We start from the raw sequence: 15,753 nt of genomic DNA on the forward strand, positions 1-15,753 counted from the left end.
GCATGGCTTTCCCCAAACGATGCTGCTTTTCAAAATAATCTAGATGGTGTCCTGTCTGTTACACGATAGATTTTGGAAGGACTTTTTGCTGAGGGAAAATTTTTGAGAAAAATAAGCTCATGTCATAACCAGGCATTTACAGTATCTACAAAGCACATCTGGCCAAGTCACTCCCCTGCTTAGAATGCTTCAAAGCTCTTCATGATAAGATACAAACTCCAGAAACAAGCTCTGTCTGATCCACCCAACTCACCATCCGTGTTTTCTCAATCTTGCCCAAGACTTTCCTGCAGTCCCTGGGTTAAATTCTCTGACTCACCGAGACTGGGTTAGGTGCCTCCAAAACACACAACATACACACAATACATGCATGCACACACAAAGACACATACCCATGTGCATGCACATGTATATATATATATATATATACCTGCACACACACACACACGCAAAACCTGTTTTCTTGATTATTTTCTTAATGATGACAGTGATCCTTTGTATTGACTGCAGTGTCTTCTGGTTCTCTGATACTGGTCTGTCTCTCCTCCATATTGTCAGCTTCCTGCAGGCAGGGAGCTGACCGTCCCAGTACCTAGTAAGAGATTAGTGACTGTGTCAATCAGTGGCCTGGATGGCAGGAGGCACGGCCTCGGGACAGGTCCCCGCACCTCCCTGCGTCGGGTTTCCCACCTGGACAGGCGACATGGGCTGGCTAGGCTGAGGCCAGCTGTCTCTCAGGCCCCGCGCCCCGCTGGCAGGAGCTGGGAGACCACTCTATAATTCCCCGCTGCCATCGGCACAGCCTCCCAACCCAGCTTATTTACGACGCTTTTAGCTCCAAGCGGACCCATTTCCGAACTCCTCTCCAAGATATAAATTATCTGAAAGGGCTGATTTGTATCACCGTGGTTGGACAGTGCCTAACCAGAAAGCACTCCCACCTTTCAGTAATTTCGGTCCAAGGAGATCTATGGATTTTTTTTTCATCCTAATTGAGCACTTCAGACAAGGGGGGCGGGGGGTGAAAACCCTCAATCGGTTTCACTTTGGGGGGGAAAGCAATTTTGGCTTATTAAGTACTGTTGGCTTCAGAAATATGCTTACTAATGACTTCTATTTAAATATTTTCCTCCAGCTGAGACTTTTCAAAAAAATTCTGTGTTAATGGATTCAATGTCCCCTAAATGGGTATCTTCCCTCCGCAGCCCCTGAACTTCCTTTGGCCTGATCCTCTCAGTACTGTCAAGTGGTCAGGAGGCTCCTTTAAGAAAACCCCTGCTGGAACTGCTAATTACCCCTACTTCCGCCATACTTTCCTCTTTATGGCAGGTACCAGGAGTTGCTCCGTCTAGGCACAATCTTACATGGGATCAGGTTGCTGGGTTTCTCACAATCTTTTACTGGCTCCCCAATGCCTCCAGGAAAAAAAAAAAAAAAACAAAAGAAAAGTGCACCCTTCCCTCACCTGTGATCACATTACCTGCCACTCTCCCTCTTTACCTGGGACCATCGGCACCCAAACTCAGGACTGGCTTCCCCATCACACAGCCCATACAACTGCCCAGGTCTCCAATCTTGGTTTCATGCTCCATTGTTCCCATCCTGAAATTCTTAATAATTTTTGAAGGAGAGAGCCCACGTTTTCATGTGGCATTGGGCACCACAAATGACGCCGGTGATCTTGCCCAAATTCACCGTACACTGTTTTGCACATGCTGTTTCCTCTCCCTGAGGCGTCGGCCCCAGCCCAGCCTGCTGTTCCTCGCCCATGGGGTAAACCTGGGGAGGGGTTATGGGTGAGGAGGCAGCTAGCCCAGTGGTCCAACAATCTCTCTTTCTCTCTCTCTCCCCCACCCCTTCTGCATGTGTCTCTTTTCTGTCTCTCTCACTCTTTGTAGATCAGCATCCTTCTCAACTCAGCCACAAGGTTGAAAATCATCACCCCACATCTTCCAGCTTTATATTAAGCATTTGGCCACTGGAGAGATGGACAGTTTCTGATTTAGTTTCAATTAGGCCAATTAGGTCAGGTGTTCGTCAATGGAGCCCAAACAAGAGGCTGACCTTATATTCCAGAGAGGCTCAATCTCTCCACGCTGTCTGCCCCACTGGGAACCACATTTCTCACCTTTGTCTCCTCTGGTTCTTAGGTCAGTGCCTGGAACATTAAATTTGTATAGACTAAAAGGAAGGAAAGAATGATGGAAAAGGGTCTTGCATTTTCCATCTGGAGCACCATGCAAGCTCACAGTTCCCGTGAAGAAGCCTGTTTCAGAAACAAAACCTCCCAGGCAGGCAGCTCATCTGAAGAGCCCACCCCCGAGTCCTGGACACGCCAGCAGGGCTCTGCCTGGTTCCTCAGCCTGCATCCGAAGCTCCTCTCCTCTCCTGCTTGCACCCAAAACAAGTCAGGGCTCAGTCTCCCCGAATGTGCGGTGTACAGCACCAGGGTTTAAGTTGATTTCTGCAGGAGGGAACCTGCTCACTCAACAGAATCTACACTCGAAGAAATTATTAAAGGAGCAGAATTAAATTCACGGGGGTTGGAGGTCGGGAAATGCTGGAAACAAGACAATCCCAGCAGAACCCTGTTAATTGCTGCAATTGAACATGCTGGAGCAGCAGAAATGCTGCTGAATTATTTACTTGAGCCCTAATACCAAAGCAAATAACAGAGACTCTCCTCCCCAACCTGTGACCTTGCTAGCTCAGGGCACGGTGGTGGGCAGTAAGTCTCAGTAAGTCGTATTTCTAGAACTGGCATTCGCCAACATCTACTGGCCCCCCAGCTAGCTCCTCCCCAGAGTAGGGTAGGACCAGGTGAGGATGCAAAGGAAAGAAAAGGATGTGCCTGGTTAGGATTCCTCAGGCTGAGCAAATCTAATATACGGATTGTTGAGTTTACAGCTTTGACCAAATGCTCTTTGGGCTGGAAGTCTCCTTCTGTGCATTCAGCTGACAGCTCCTCTTTCTGGAGCTCCATTGAAGGGTGGTGCTAGAGGGAAAGGCTTCTCTCCTTTCTTGGTTGCCAGGAGAAAGGCATTTCCAAGCTCCCTTCTGGGCTCTCCTTATCCTTTGCCTTCTGGGGACTGAACTGGCCACTCTGCTGCCTCTCTCCTACAGGGACCACTTGCCTTGGTCCAGCCAGTAAGCCTGAAGTCTGAAGAGAATGAAAGTGGATTTATGGGTATCCACCTTTACTCTTTATTTTCAGTTTGTTTGATACCCAGATAGGGAATGGGCTGTTACTTATTGTCAAGGTAGGTGGGGCTCAGAGACTGTAGTATGTTTTCCAAAAGCTGCAGTCACCCACCATTATTAGGTCAATATTCCACCTAAGCTGTTAAGAGAAAACCATAGAACTGAGAAAAAAAATCCTGCCTAGTCCAAGCTTCTAGAAACCACCAAGTCAAAAAGCTCTGCCCACGTGTGGAAGCCCAGTCCCACAGTCACAGGCTCTCGCTGCCCCCAAATTTCCCCATGTATATATTTGGCTTCACCAAAAATTGAAGCTCTTTGAGGAAACCCCTAATAAATATTATCCCATTCCCTGTCTCAGGGTTTGAGCAAGTTGTGAAATAAAACAAAAATTAAAGATAGAGACCAGGTAGGGAAAGTGGCTTTGGACCTTGTATTTGTTTGTTAATGCTGCCAGAATGCAATATGCCAGAGATAGAATGGCTTTTAAAAGAGGAATTCATTAAGTTGCAAGTTTACCATTCTAAGGCCATAACAATGTCCAAACTAAGGCATCCAGGGTAAAATACCTTGACTCAAGAAAGGCTGATGGGTCCAGAGCACCTCTGTTAGCTGGGAAGGCACGTGGCTGGTGTCTGCTGGGGTCTTTAGCTCCTGGTTGCAAACCACTTCCCTGTGGGCATTTACTTTCTGCATCTCCAAACATCTGGGTCTCATGTTGGTTCTGCAGGCTCTGTTGCTTCTGAAGCTTTCTCCAAAATGGCTCCTTTAAAGGACTCCAGTAGGTGATCCCACCTTAAATGTGTGGAGACATATCTCCACGAAACCCACCTAATCAAAAGGTCCCACCCACAAATGCATGGGTCACATCTCCATGGAAACAATGCCATCAAAAAGTTCCCACACAACAATCTCAAATGATGATTAGAGAACATGGCTTTTCTGGGGTACGGTTTCAAACAGGCACAGGCATATTAGAAAGGGGCTTGCTGGCATCAAACCCCCAAATCTGGTAGCTGTGCCCACCCAGTCTTAGGAGTGACAGACCGGAGGAGGCTTCCCATCACATGGGGAGTCTTGCCCAACTGAGAACTTCATCTCGGAGGAGCAGAGGAGAATTTTTGCCCTTCAAAGTCAGACTTGACCTCACAAAGAAGGATAAAGCTGAACTTGAGCAGGCACAGTTATGTTTCCCAAGTTGACCAGTCAGATGAGCCAGCCGACCTCCTCAAGGGCACAGAGTATAAAAGGATGGGGAAAGGCTCTCTGTGCTCAGGGAAAACCCCACCTCCTAGAAACCAGGAGCAGGAAAAACTGTTCCCTTCTAGCAAATGGCACCTGTGTTCACCTGAACCAGAAACTAGTATATCATTCTCTCCACCTTTCTGTCCTTTTCCTCCCACATGGCCTAGAGTCACCAAGTCTTCTTGATTCTACCTTTACTTTCTAAATAAACTTCAAATCACCTACTATCCTCCAACATCATTGCTACCACACTGGACCAAGCCATCTTTCTTGCTACAGCAAAGGCTTCCTTACTTGTCTCCTTTCTTCTACTCCTCCCTCTTCCCCAGTACATTCTTAACCTAGCAGCCAGGATAGTCCCTTTGAATGAAAGACTAGTCATATTGATTCCCTTCTTAAAGTCTTCCAGTGCCCATAGTCCTGCCTTCATCTCCTACCTCATTTCCCCCTCATCCCTCTCCCTGATGACCATCTTTCTATGCCTCCAGCATGTCCTGCACTTTCATGCCCCAGGACCTTTACACATGAAACTTGCACTGCTGCTTTGTTCTCCTGCACCCTCTTCACATTCTACTTGGATACATTTGAATTATCTTTGAAATCACCTGATGTGGTTTAAAATATACAATGACCATGGATGGGAAGTCTTAGCATCACAGAGATGTCCAGCTCCAATTTCAACCCAAATTCCACAGTGCCAAAAATGTTAATTGCACTTTATAAAATGAGTCTAAATCTGAATGTAAGAGCAAAGGGCAGAGAACAGCCAGAACACTTCTTATAAGAAGATCCAGGGGGACAAACTTTTCCTGCCAAATATGAGGACTTACTCTGATGCCATGTTAATTAAGTCAGTTAGAGTAGCAGTGGTGCAATGATAGATAAATGGACTGATGGAACTCAGGGACAGATTCATATACAAATGACAGTAGATTTACATATAAATAAAATAGACTCAGAGAGGGTTGTTTTTCTTTCCCAACAATAGTGCTGGTTCAATTGGATTGCCAGATAGGAAGAAATAAATCTTAATGTCCATACCTCATATCACACCCAATAAGGCAAGTTACAGCTGAAGGAGATATAATACATACAAAGATTAGTTCAATAACATGTACAGAACTACAACTGTAATTCAGTGTAATCCAATAATTGACAAGAGGAAGTTTTTCTATATATAGGCTATCCAGCTAAGAAATGAAGAAGAACTAATAGACTAGAATATGATCATTTTGCAATACCTAATAAAGTACAAGAATCCAGGCAATGATCACCAAAGGCTGACACCAGTATGAAGAGAGAGACAATCAGAACAAACGGGTCTCCTGATGGAAGCGCACATTACCACTGTAAATTATTCCTGCCAAAAATTATACCTGAACCTGCTCAAGTCTCTAGATTTCATTGCCAACGTACAGGAAACAGGAGGGACTGAGGAATAGGTTAGATGATAGCAGGAGATACTTTTAATAAAATCCAGACTGTGAAAAGCTCTAAAGGACATACAGTCACTTTTCTTCAACAAATAATGTGTAAGGAAACAAAAAAGAGCCAAAAAAACAAACAAACAAACAAAAAACTTACACATTAAAAGAGATTAAGAGACCTTACTTGAATTCTAGTTAAACAAACAAAATGTTAAAAAAAAGTGAAAAGCTTTATAAGCAATTGGGGAAATTTGAACACTGGTAGATATTCAAATATATTAAATGTTTTTAAGTCTGATAAAGTTTCTTGGTTATGTTTTTCAAAAGGATCCTTATGTTTGAAATTATATAATGCCAAGGATTGCTTCATTTAAATTTGGAAGAGGGGCTGGGTAGGAAGATGTGTGAAACAAAATTTGTCCTTTGTTGATAATTGCTCATTCTTGAAGGCTTTTTATGCTAGTATGTCTACTTTTGTGTTTGGAATTTTCCAAACATTTCCTACAAATCTATAAGGAGAGCACAAACTAACCCTATAGAAAATGAACAAAAGACATGGACAGACGTTGCACAGGTGAGAAACACACATGTCCCATAAACACACAAAGAAGTGTTCAATATTATCAGTGATTGTGGAAATTACAATGAGATAGAATCTCATGCCCATTCTTTTTGTGCAAATTTTAGAGTTAATGCCAAGTGCTAGGGAGCAGATCCACAAGATTTTTAGACATCCTAGACGAGAGTTTAGAATGGTGCAACTACTTACCCTATGGCTAGAGAAGTTTCACTCTTTTAAGTTTATACCCCCCAAAAGCTCTTTCACATGTCCTATAGGAGACATGTAGACATCAGTTCTCAGCAGCACTATTCACAATAGCAGAAACTAGGAAAAAATCCAGCAGGAAAGTGAATGAATACATTCACACCATGGAATATTATAGTCAAAGCAAGGGAACTACAGCACACACAACCATCTTAGAAATATACTATTAAATGGAAAAGTAGGTCCCACATTCACTGTGAAACCATTTCTATAAAGTTGAAACAAACGGAAGTCAAAATAATTCATTTAGGAATATGTGTGTGCATATACTCCTGTGCTGGTCTGAAACTGTTATGTACCCCTGAAAAGCCATGTTCTTCTAATTCAATCTTGCGGGGGCAGTCTTGGGCTGGACCTTTTAATTAAATTGTTTCCATGGAGAAGTGACCCCACCCATTCACGGAAGCGCTTAATCTGCTTACTGGAGTCTTTTAAGAGGGCCAAGAGAGTTTAAAGAAGCTAAGAAGGAAACTGTCCCAGGAGATGTTAAGCTAAGAGATCCAGAGTTTGCCCCAGAGAAGCTGAGAAAGGACCCAAAGACACTTGAAGAAGAAAGAAAATGCCCCTGAGGAAGCCAGAGGACCCACAGGAGCTGAAAGAGCCATTTTGAAACTAATCCCAGAAAGAAAGGCCAGCAGATGTCACCATGTTCTTTCCATGTGACAGAGAACTCCAGATGTGATCGGCCTTTCTTAAGTGAAGGTATCCTCTTGTTGTTGTCTTAATTTGGACATTTTGATGGCCTTAGAACTGTAATCTGTAACCTAATAAATCCCCTTTGTAAAAGCCAGTCCATTTCTGATATACCGCATTCCAGCAGCTTTAGCAAGTTGAAACCATTCCTTTAAGATATTCACTAAAAAACACACACACACACACAAACAAGGGAACAATGAACACAGGTCTCAGGTTGATCTTTATCCCTTGAGTTGAGGAGGCAGGAGCATGTGCTGAAGGCAAAGCTATGGGGTTAAAGGGAGGATATTGGCAAGGTCCTAGATTTTGTTTCAGGGGGTGAGGTCTTGGCTACTTAAACATCATTTGAATTAACTAAGTTATGAATTAACTAAATAATAATTTTGTGTCATGCTTGGACCAACGATGAAAGTGCTTTATTAACCAAGCATTGTGCTTAATCCAATTCTGTGCACCTAAAATTAAAAATGAAATTAGAAGACCAGAGTAGGCCCCCCCACCCCAAACAAGCTTCATTAGCACCTGCACATCTTCATAGCATTTATCCCAGTGTATTTTCTTGTTATCTGACTTGCACATATTAGATGCTTAATAGATCCAAAGAATATCACTGAATGGTTGAGTGAATGAATGACAGGAACCACGTCAGTTCTGTTTTCTGCTGCATCAACACCTTCTGGCAGGGTTGACACAATTAAGTGTCTCCTGAATCAGTGAATTAACAGATCTTTGCAGGAGTTGATCAACAAAAGGCAGAGGTTGTATCTATTGTTGGGTTTGTCACTCTTTCTACTGTTGCTGGCAAAATGCCTGACACCTAGCAGGGACTCAGGGAAGTATCTGTTAAGTGATTGAATGAATGAGTGAATAAATGAATAGGTATATGGGGTGCAGTGTGAGGGAGTTGAGAATACTACCTACCAGATGTGGTCTGAGCTAACCTGAGAGTTAGGTCCATATGCTAGGAGCAAGTCCAGAGGAGACGAGCATTAGATAGAAGATTTCTGTCACTGTTGAAGGAATTGGAGAAGATTTGACACTCTGTCATCAAATGTGTCTTTAAACGTCTGCAAGCTGTCACAGGGAAGAAGAAGCTGACATATTCTGAGGCCCTCAAGGGACCAGTGGAGGAAGCTTCAGTAAGGCAGATTTGGGCACAATTTAATAATGAAATGAAGGAACATTGTGCTTGTACACCAGTCATGGGTGAGGCATTCTCCTAGCTACTGAACATACATTCAATTACTTCCCACACTTTCCTGAGGTAGGCCTGGTTTCCCCACACTTGATATTTGCAATGAGGCTTGCTCAAGTCCAAACAGTTAGAATAGGATGAGCCAGGGTACAAAGTGAGGATTGGCTGATTCCAGAGCCTTCACCATTTCCCAACAATTAGAGTTGGCAAAAAAAAAAAAAAAATGGTGAAAGCTGGCTTGAAAAGTAATGAGTTTCCCATCTCTGGAGCTGTTCAAGTGGAGATTTTCTACTAAAATAAGAGAGATCATAAGATGTAGTTGAAAGGAAAAACTGCATCCACCCAATCGCATATTGCATCCACCCTAGCATCATCATGGTTTTTGAGACAATGGCTTTACTTTAAAGCTTACTTTAAAGGAGACCCACCTGCCCTCTAAGCCATAGCTAAGAGGCTTATAGACCTTCACCTGACTTCAAGCACAAGGATGACAAATAGATTTTATGTTTCAATTTGATTTGATTAGTAGCAGTCGCTTGTAATGTTGCTCTAAAAATCATTCTGAAGCTTTGTTTAGCCTACGTGGGAAATAGAGCTTTGATTGATTAGTGATGTCTGCCACCGGTGCGGGAGGGTAGCTAGCAGACATTTGCAACATATTTGCTATCCATGCTCCAGGGCATACATTTTAACTCTGGAGAGCCCAATTGGATAATAGTGGTAAAGCCACATTCATCTATGAAAATCCCAAAGTACATTGTCTTAGAGCCAGAAAAGGGATTAATTTTCAGCATGGAGATTTGCAGCAGCCCAGATTCCAATTCCTAATCATCATTTGACTTGCTTCCTGTGAGCCTGTCCTTTAATTAGGAGACTCTGCAAACACTTCAAAGCTGAGTAGTTGCCTGGTCATCCCAGCCCAGTGCCTGTTTCTGCCAGCTCTCCAACCCCTTGCAACAGTCTCCCCGGAGCACCAGACTGGGTTTTAATGATCCAAATCGAAATGGATGTTTCCCACTGTGAAGTAAATAGCAGTCCCCACGCTCAGCCACATCTTTACCCCTGAGGCTAATCAGAGGCGTGGTTGCATCCCTACACAGAATTGAGAGAACATCTCTATCTCATCCCCTCCTTGGATGTTTCAGGGATGCTGTAGTCCCACATCTGTCTGTCTTCCTTGGACAAGTAAACAAGGGGGTGTCTCTGCTACCCCTCTCTGTCCAATGTGCACACACCTTCACACAGGGACCTGAGTGGGTGTGAGTGTGGAGCCTCACAGACTTGGGTTCAACTCTTGATGCCAACATGGACTAGCTGTGTTACTTTGGGCAATTCACTTAACCTCTCTGTGCTTCGCTTTCCTCATTTCTAAAACGGGACTGATAATATACATCTCTTGAGACCTATGTTAGAAGAGGGTTTTCTCCTTTATTCATTCCAGTGTCACTAACAAATGTTCATTACATGCATTTGTACCTTCCTTTACATGCCAGTGCCACCATTTAGAATCAGGTCTCATCATATTTTCCCTGTCTAGGGGTCATGATTGTTTAGACAGAACGTACATTTTATTATATTTTTTAGGCCAGAGATGCTGCTATTTAAATTTCCTGCCTGTGTAGGGACGTTAAGTCATCTTTGAAGACATTTTCTTCTTTCTGGCAGGAATCCCTGAAAGAGGCCCCATTAGAAATGAAATGGGGGGAGGTGGGGAGAGATCAAGAAGGCCCTCTCTTTATCCTAGTTCAACCAAGCCTGAACCTCCAGATATTCCTGAGCTGGTGACTGGGAAGGAAGTGATTATATTAAGGACCCCACCCCACCCCAGGAAGAAAGATTCCAAGATCCAAACTTCTTCATTGCCTCTAGCATGCAATGACCCAGGACCCTTCTGATGGTGGGATTTGGCCCTAACTCAGAGTTTTCAGCAAAAAAGGACACTCAGGTCCCAAGAGAACTTACCTTGATGGAAGGCAGTGAGCTGAGCTCCACCCCCAAGCTTGGGCCATGGCTTTGTCTGGTCTCGGGTGTAGCTATATCTGGAAGTCTCTCTTTTCAAGCCACCCTTCCCAGGAAATTGCTCTGGGGCAAATGCCAGAGCTGCAGAGTATAAACTAAGGAGATTTATCCTCAGGAACCCAAGACGAATCATTGCATCCTGCTTAGAATGCAAATATGCTCTGCTCTGTACGAAACAGTAGCCTTTGGCCATATGTGGCTATTTAAATTTTAAATTAAATTAAATAACAATGGTAATACAGTTCCTCAATCACAACTAGCTGCTTTTCAAGGGCTCAGTTGCCAAAGTGGTGAGTGACTGTGTTAGCACAACATTATGGGACATCTTTACCACTACAAAAACTCCACTGGGCAGTGCCCATCTAGAGCAGCGTTTCTCAACCTCAGCACTTTGGGCCAGAGCATTCTTGATTGGTGGGAGGGGAGAGTGCTCCTGTGCATTATAGAGTATTTAGCAGCATCCTTGGCCTCTACACACTAGATGCCAGAAAAACCTACCCCCAGGTGTGACAACCGAAATGTCTCTAGACATTGCCAAATGTCTCCCTAGGACAGAGGGGTAAAATCACCTCCGGTTGAGAACCACTGGGCTAGACCTTCATGGGCATCACTCAGTAGTGAACAGGGATACAACCAGGCTGGACCAGTTTTCTTTAGGGCCCTGGGCTAGTAGCAGGAGAGTCCACAGTTGCCCCATGAGAATGGACTGAACAAGTACCCAGGTTCTTAGACAACTGGAAGGGTGGAAAGAAAGAGGGAAACGCTGGAAGGAGGCTTGAAAGGATGGCCTGAGTCCCGCAGGTTGCATCTGCACCACTGCAGCAGCCATGAGCCCTGTTAGAATGATTGAACAGAAATACCTCTATCATTTCCTTTTATAAGTACACCCCATGTTTACCATTATTCTAAGATAAAACCCAGACTCCTTGGTGCAGCACCCTGGCCCCTCACGGCTCGTTTCTTCTCAATTTTTTTCAGTTCATCTATTCTCCTCTCATTTCCCATTGGCCACACTGTTCCATTCCTCACTCATGCACTTTCATGTCTGTGACCTTGAATATTCTGTTCCCTGGATCTGGAATGCTTTCTCTTCCTGATGCTCCCAATAAAGTCTCATTCACATTTCCTATTGCGTGCTCATTAACTCACCAGAAGAACTCACGGGACTCCGTGTATAGTTGTCCTCCCAGTGAGAGGATACGCAGGATCAACAAGGGCAAACGTCAACAGATGGAGTCTGGAGAAATCCACGCCCAGACTTCCTGTGTTCTCTGTCCAATGAAGAAACATAACTGAGCACAATCCTTTCTCCGGCAGTGAAATGCAGCCACATGTATGCAACGTTTCTGCCCAGGGAAGCCCATTTCAGATCCAGAGTTTAGGAATTTTACTGGTGGTTCATCACAGGGGCATTGTGTGCCTAACAATTTCCAAAATTCCAGACTCTCAGAAGCAAAGCACGCATTCAACATAAAACACATTGTTTGTGCAAGTGGTCTAGGTACAACAAAGCAATTTTATCAGTTAGGAAATTTTCCAAAAGCTAAGTTCCCTGTACCAGCCAAAGACCAACCTTGCAAGCAGACTCTTTTAAAGAGAGCAGCCTCAGGCTTGCTGTGTTAACTCTTTTCTACGCAATTATTTTCCATGATCAAAGGTCCAACTCTATGTAAAGGCTTTCTTGCCTCCCAGGTAAAGTTAGCTCATGGCCTCTGAGTCCCCGTGGCTCCCAATATTATATCATAAGAGAAGCCACAAAGGCCTTGTGATTGCCTGTGTATTTCCCCTCTAGGCGGTGAGGAACTTGATGGCAGAGACTGAGCATTTCGTTTCAGTGCTTCCAGTGCCAGCACAGAGCCTAGCACCCATCAGGAACTTGATACTTGCTCATTGAATGAATGGTTGACTAATAAAGTGCTGATGTGCAAAGGGCCTGGGATGTGAAAGCTACAGACTTTAAAAGATGTAACTTCTGCCTTCATAGGAGGGTGTGGAGAATTCCCAGGCCCAAGGAATGGGAGTGGGCGAGCACACCTGGGTGCAGGTCCCACCTGTTCATACCCACCCAGCAGCCTACCCACAGGCAGACTCAGGGGTCTGTTAGACAGGAGCGCCAACAGCAACCTAAGCTCAAGTTCTCTCTCTGCTGCCAAACAGGAGGAGATCACACTTCTCCCAGGTTCCCAGCTCATGAGATATGGAGCATTGAGAGCCAAGTTGGGCATTTATCAAAGCATCCTGAGATTCTCAAGTGGACCAGATGAGGGCAGGAGATGTCACTGGCTGAAGAATAAATTCCCTTAAGAGAATGACACCAGAAAGATGCCACTGGAGAGGGGCCAGACAGGAGGAAGGAGCTGTCTTCAAAGTTCCAGGTCCCTTCAGTTGAATAATGGGGGATCACATACCACGCCCTGGACTTTGGGGTCCAGATGGCCTGGGTTGGAATTCCAGCCTCACCGATCGCTCTGATATGGCTATAGGACAAAGGCATGGGTTCTTCTGCCCAACAACTGTCTTGGTTTCCCTGAGCCTCAGTTGCCTTCAAAGGTCAATTGAAATAAACTCTATAAAGCATCTAGCATGGCACCTGCCCCTTGCTCAGTGAACAGGTTTTGTGGTGATTGTGGTTTGCACGGCTCCTGCGTGGTTATTGTGGCATGTGGTGTTCAGCTTGCCCTGCTCCCTGGAGCAACGGGCAGGGGAAAGTCCTCCCTGGAGTCCAAGCCCTCCAGAACTTCAGCCGTGGCCTGCCCGGCCTGTCCTTTGGGCAGTCTCTCCAGCTGCAGCAGGGGTGTCTGGTCTGGAACCCAGACCTCACCACATCCAGAAGCCATGCGGCCAGTCAGTCTTGCCATGGGAAAGCATCTACCATCTCTTGCCAAATGAAAAAACGGCCCCAGCGATTTGGGGTAACCATGGCAACTGCTGTCTGAACAGGGTTACGATTATTTTATCAGAAAGTTCTCTTTTCTTTCCACTTTCAGATATTCCAACGTTCACTGAATTTTTAAGAATGGTTTCACTCCATCTTGGAGCTAAATCTTTTTGCAGCAGAACCCCCGCCCCAATTCAGGCAGGACAGCTCCCAAGACAGAGTCTAGAATCTGCTCCGAAGACAACTTTTTGCCCAAGTTGCCCCCATCACTGTCCATTTTAACTCCCCGCGACTAGAATCAGGGTGTGCAGCCTTGACTAGTCAGGTTCTCTTGCTCAGAATGACCAGATTCATTCCCCAGGTCTCCTCCAAGCTGCTCCACTCACATATCCCCGAGGGAGAAGCTTCAAAATGGGGAGGAAACCAAGGACCAAAAGGGCCACGCTGCCTCCCAGGCTCAACTCGAGCCCTTCTCCGGGGAGCATTCCCGACCTGCCCAGCAGGGCGTCCCCACACGCGGCCGGGGCTCTTCCACAAAACAACCCCCCAGGAGGCTGCAGGCTCTTCAAGGAAGGACCTGCCAGGTTCAGCTGGGCCGTGGAGCTCCTGGGCACCAAGATGGGGCTTGCTAAGTGGAAGATAAATGGATCGATTCAAGCCCACCCCAAATTTCTGGCAACGAGGCTGGAGGTGAGCCTCAGTTTCCTCTCTGTAAAGGGGGGGCTAACGTCTGGCATCTAATAAGTCCTCTGGAACTGAATGAACAAATGAATTAACTAATTAATTCCTTGCTGTGTCTCTTGCAAAGCTCAGAGGAAGGAACGATTAAGGAAGTCCGTTACAAGCTCTTAAGTACATGTGATTATCGTTATGGTTCTGGTGAATAAGGCAAACACCACCAGCATCTCATCCCATTCTGCCAGCAGAATCCCTTTCTGCAAATCCCGCTCGGCTCAGGTCAGCCTCTACACGCCCTGCCTCTAAACCACTCCTCCCTTCTGACAGAATAAAGCCTGAGGTCCTGACCTTGAGAGTTAAGATTCCACTGTCTGGTTCCATACTCTTTCCAGGTGAACCTCCTTGGGACCCTTCCATCCTCTGTTGGATGAGGATGAAAGGAGGACAACAGCCAAGCCAAGAGGGACGTCAGAACCAAGCTTTGTCTGACTCCCTCTTTTCACTATCCGGGAAGAAAGGAAATCCTGGGGATCCCTCCAGGAATTAACCTGTCCCCGGATATATGGCCAGGCTGGCCCTTCGTCCCCTCAAATTTAGAGCTTGTCCTCCCCGAGGCGGGAGGAGACACAGGTTCTTAAACTGTGGCTGCTTAGGGCTGTCAACCCTTCTCCTGGCCCGGGTGGAAGGCAGGGCTGCTCTGCACAGGGCTCCAGGTGGAGCCCACGGGGTCTCTGCGCAGTGAGGGGCAGGAGAGGGTGGCGCTATGGGGGTGGGGGACGCCCCACACTTGCTCTCAGTGCCAGCCGGGCCAGGGATGCCCTGAGGGAGGGGGCAACATGGGGCTGCATCTCAGAGTCCAGTTTGAGGCTGCTGGCCCCACCTTCTAGCAGTTCCCTGGGGCCAGTGATCTGGGTCCCTGCTCAGCCCACCCCTGGGGCACCCTGCAGGGCACTGGGAAAGAGCTTGGGGTGCTAGGAAAAGGAAGAAGAAAACAAACACCTGCCAAATGCCCAGCCTGCCCCAGGCACTGTGCTAGGCTCCTTATGCCCCGCATCTCATATAAATCCTGCCCAATGCAAAGTGGTGGGACTTTTACAAATGGGGCTCAGCAAGGGAAGGAAGCAGTCCCTGCTGCTCACCAATCACATCTGTCACACTCAGATGTGTCACCAATCACATCTGTCACACTTTGGCCTGGCCCGCTGCCTCCTCTGGTACCAGCTCCCTCTGGCTCCCTCTTACCCTGAGAAGCCCCTCGAGGCAGCCAAGGCCAGGATCCTGAGGTCCACCGGCTTGGAAGGGGCAGCTTCCCTCTCCTGTCTTGACAAGGACAGGCTATTTATACCCACACTAGTGATAGCCAGGCAGGGCCAAGGGTAGACACGCAATAAATGCTCGCTTCATTCTCAGGAGCACACTCGCAGAAGTAGCTCTCCTAAAGTTGCCTTTTACCCTCTTATCCTGCTGGTGTTAGGGTCTAAAATTAGCCGGTTGATACTGTAAACACAGCGCAAAGGTCAGGCCTCCTGGAGCCTGCAGCGGGGAAATTTCAGCACTGAGCGACTTTGACCAAGTGGAAAAGCACAGCTGT

The 15,753-nt window shown here is 46.1% G+C and overlaps 1 long non-coding RNA gene across 1 annotated transcript; it reads right to left on the reverse strand.

Annotated features, from left to right (window-relative positions):
- Nucleotides 1-441: 441 nt before the first annotated feature.
- Nucleotides 442-15,479, reverse strand: LOC143686072 (uncharacterized). The gene is made up of 3 exons (XR_013176875.1): nucleotides 15,405-15,479; nucleotides 11,756-11,877; nucleotides 442-592 (listed from the first exon to the last, which is right to left on the reverse strand). It is a non-coding gene; the product is annotated as an uncharacterized LOC143686072 (long non-coding RNA).
- Nucleotides 15,480-15,753: the final 274 nt, after the last annotated feature.

The sequence above is a fragment of the Tamandua tetradactyla genome, chromosome 6 (assembly GCF_023851605.1).
Source record: "Tamandua tetradactyla isolate mTamTet1 chromosome 6, mTamTet1.pri, whole genome shotgun sequence".
Taxonomy (NCBI): domain Eukaryota; kingdom Metazoa; phylum Chordata; class Mammalia; order Pilosa; family Myrmecophagidae; genus Tamandua; species Tamandua tetradactyla.